General features: G+C 39.1%; 1 pseudogene; it reads left to right on the top strand.

Moving 5' to 3' along the window:
* The first annotated feature begins 1,179 nt into the window (after positions 1–1,179).
* On the top strand, positions 1,180–3,300 carry LOC130701867 (RAC serine/threonine-protein kinase-like; annotated as a pseudogene).
* The last annotated feature ends 743 nt before the right edge of the window (positions 3,301–4,043 follow it).

The following is a 4,043-nucleotide window of genomic DNA, read 5'->3' as shown; positions in this document are numbered from 1 at the left end:
GGCCAACTCGTAAGGATAATGAGTGAGGTAAGCTTCTTTTTGTTTTTCTTTTTTCATAATTAAATTATGAATTTGCACTCCGGTCACTTCAGCTGATAGGGTTGCTTGTGCGTTGCGGTGAAGCAACCGACTAATGATGTCTACCGATGAAGTATTTCCCCGCGGAAGCTCGACGAAGGTGTGTTTTTTGACACCCGTTGCTTGGACATCTTGTGCAAAGATTTTCACTGAAGGTAGAACAACTGCTTGTAGCTTTGGCGCCATTATGCTACCTTCCATGCTGGCTGGGAACACCCATTCTTCGGTTTGAGCGGTGCATCCCCAAGGTATTTCAAACAATCCAACTGCTGGTAAAGTTGTTGTTCTTAAAGGTGGCTTCTCTCCTCCTGCTGGGCAGGAAAACACAATCTCGTGTGGCTTTGTTGCTGAGTAGACCCATTGATTGGATCCCATGTAGACTACTTCAGCCCCGCGTCAGTCTGTGAACTACTTTTTGCATTGTGTGTTGATTCGGGTGAATCATTTAAAAAGACAGCTATTGCGCAAGACTTACGGGCTGTTCTCTTGCTGATGCCGGTATGAAATTTACAAAGTGGTCGTCCTATTTTGCTGCAATCCTTTACATCTTCTTTGGATAGTTCTAGAAATGTTTCGAGGTCGGCACATACAGCAAGGTAGTCTGGAAGATTTCCGAACAGTACATCATGCGTTCCGTTATCTGTAGCTGCAGGCAGCTTGATAATTTCGAAGAGCTTGTACTGCTGGGCGTGATCAAAAATTGGAACATGCATGAAGAGGCGAAACGAGTTTTCCATGGCCGCCACGGTGACAGTAGATTCTCGGTAGGCGACCCAAAGCTCATCACTGGAAATAGATCATCCTTTTGGTAGTTGCTCGTTTATCATTTTAATAACTTTATTGAATCTTGCTGGAGAGACGATTTGTGGCGCCAAATTTTTTGTTGGCTAACAGACTAAAGCCGGATTGCCGGAGAAATAGGACCTGGAGAAATAGGACCCGGAGATTTAGGACCCCAAAATAGGACCTGGAGAATTAGGACCCGGAGAAATAGGACCCAATTTTCAAACATTTTTTGGAGGGTCCTATTTCTCCATCATAAGGGTCCTATTTCTCCTTGCTCTTGGTCCTATTACTCCTATTTAAATATCTATATGTTCCATGGTGGAAAGGGAGAACCGGACGGATTATGTAGTCTTCCGCACTCTAAACAGCGTTACCAATTGCTCGGGTAATCATTCCATCATAACTTTTTTGTTTGAATTGATATTTGTAATATTTTCGCACGATTACATGTCTTATCTATTGCTTTATACAGCTCATGTATAAAAGTTATACTTTTTTATACACAGTGTTTGGTTTTTAGCCCTTGACATTTTGTTACTGGCGTTTCCAGTCCTAGTATCGCCCCCCCCCCCCCCCCCCCCCCCCCCCCCCGACTAAAGTCCTTATTCCATGGGCGTTCCCGGGGGCGGGGGCGCTTTCTCTTTATTTACTTTTCTATATTAGCAGGCGAATTATTTTTTTTGGGTCTTCAATGGATGACTGTAACTGAAAGGACTTTTCATATTGACTCTGAAAGATAAAGGTATGTGAAGGGCCAAAACCTAATTTTAAAAATATTCATGAATAGTGGTTTTCTTTTGCATGAATTAACAAAAATTGTGAGTGTAACTTTTTTGTTGGATTCTAGGGAAGAATGGATGGCTGCATTTGAGCATGTTGCTGAACGGCTTCATACAGACCTGATAGCAATGATGTGGATATACTCGTCGTTTCCGAAGAAAACGACTTAAAGGGCTCATCATCACTGTTATCCCTATCTAACAAAATGGTTTCTTTGCCAATGGATGCAGGGAATGATGAATTTCAAATGAAATTTCTTGTAACTGGAACGTCTAATCGTCCTCATCATTCAGGGAAAAAGAAAGTGGTACGTAGTCGAAGAGAGAAAAGTATGTGGTTTATTAATAGTGAAGACGGTTTAACCATTTTTAACTATTTTTTATTGCAATGTTGTTCCTTTTTTACCCCAATATTTGTTTGAAACAGAGTTTAGAAAATTTCGAGTTCATCAAAATGTGGGCAAAGTTATGTTTGGAAAGATGATTCTTGGCCGAGAAAAAGGCACTGGCTACTTGTTCGCCATCAAAATCTTTAAAAAGGAAGTCATTATTGGAAAGACGAAGTTGCCCACATTCTTACGGAAAACCGCGTGCCACCACCAACCATCCTTTTTCTTTTATTGTAAAACAGTTTTCATTCAATATATTGCACCCTTTCTCATTCATATTTTTAAAACTTCGAAACAGGCATTAAAATATTCCTTTCAAACAGCTGAACGGTTGTGTTTCGTAATGGAATATGTTAACGGTGGTGAAATGTTTTTTTCATCTTTCACGTGAACGAAATTTTGCTGAAGACAAAACGCGGTTTTACGGAGCGGAAATTGTTTCAGCGCTAGGTTATTTACACGATCAAGGCATTAATAGGGACCTTAAGGAAACAACCTGATAGATAAATTGTTTTGTTTCTTGGAGTTTCACGTACGAAACGATTTTTTGTTACCAGCTGGAAAATTTGTTACTCGCAAAGATGGACACATAAAGATTGCTGACTTTGGACTTTGTAAAGAGGATACCACGTACGGACGGACTGCCAAAACATTTGCTGAACCCCCGAGTACCTTGCCCCTGAAAGCGCTTGGAAGACGACGACTACGGGAGTGCAGTACGTTGGTGGGGCTTGGGTGCTGTCATTTATGAGCTCATTTGCGGTCACTTTCCGTTTTACGACCGGGATTGCGACATTCTCTTTGACCGTATTCTTTTGGAAGAAGTTAGATTCCCTCGAACACTATTGCAGGAAGCGAAAGATCTTCTTGGTGGGCTTTTAGCTAAGGATCCACATAAGAGATTAGGAGGCGGCCCGGAAGATTATCAAGAAATCATTCTACATCCATTTTTCCTACCAATTTCTGTACAGATCTAGTTCAAGGGAAGGTACGTAGGCGTGCAGGTTGTATTTGAATGTTTTGATTTTACCCTGTCTCCTACACGCAGAATCCACCACCGTTCAAGCCGCAAGTGGTAAGTGAAAGACACCCGATAATTTTGTATTTATGCTTATGCTCAATGAGAGAAATAAACTATTTGTAAAATTGATAAAACTCTTACGAATGTTTGCGTAATCCATTTTTAATTACTTAATACTTAAATTGAAAATTTTAGGGAACTAATTCCTAAGTGTGAAATGCATGCTAAGGAATTTAAAATGCGATAAAGAAATAAATGGTATTTGAATCAAAATTGAATTATAGTAGTCTTTTTCTTTTGTCCTTGCTTCAGACGATAGTTTGTGTAAGATTGTAATATTATTCCTATATACATAATTCATCAAATGTTAGTAATACTGAACTAGACTTCATGATAACAAATCTCGTTCCTAGCACCCACCAAAAACCCCACGGAACTCATTCAATTTTCGTGCTTACCATGTAGGCCTAGTTCTTTTGCGCAAGGGCAAACAGTGTTTCATTATTAAATTAACGTTTCTTAAATTATTTTTATATAATAATTTTCTTATTTGTCTGTGTATTAAAAGGTACTTATACGCCCTCCCAAGAATCCTCATTGAGGCACGAAGAAAAAAGGAAAAAAAAGTGAATAAGGACATTAGTAAAGGGAGGGTGATGGTAGGCCTGAAAACACCAATAAGAAAATGTCAAATGCAAAAATCCAAATACTGTGTGAACAAAATTACTTTTCTATTAAATGAGCTCTAAAAAGCAATAGATAAAGCATATAATCATGCAAAAACATTACGAATACTAATTCAAAAACAAAAGTTATGATGGAGTGAAAACACGTCATATTGATAACGGTGTTTGAAGTGCAGAAACCAATATAACCCGTTCGGTTTTCTTCCTAAATATCGGACAAATAATGCTCGTTCGATATTTGGTCTTTTTAAGATGGAGAAATAGGACAAATACCAAGGAGATATAGGACCATTATGATGGAGAA

Source organism: Daphnia carinata, chromosome 7 (genome assembly GCF_022539665.2).
Source record: "Daphnia carinata strain CSIRO-1 chromosome 7, CSIRO_AGI_Dcar_HiC_V3, whole genome shotgun sequence".
NCBI classification, from domain to species: domain Eukaryota; kingdom Metazoa; phylum Arthropoda; class Branchiopoda; order Diplostraca; family Daphniidae; genus Daphnia; species Daphnia carinata.
This window is presented reverse-complemented; position numbering and strand designations above follow the sequence as displayed.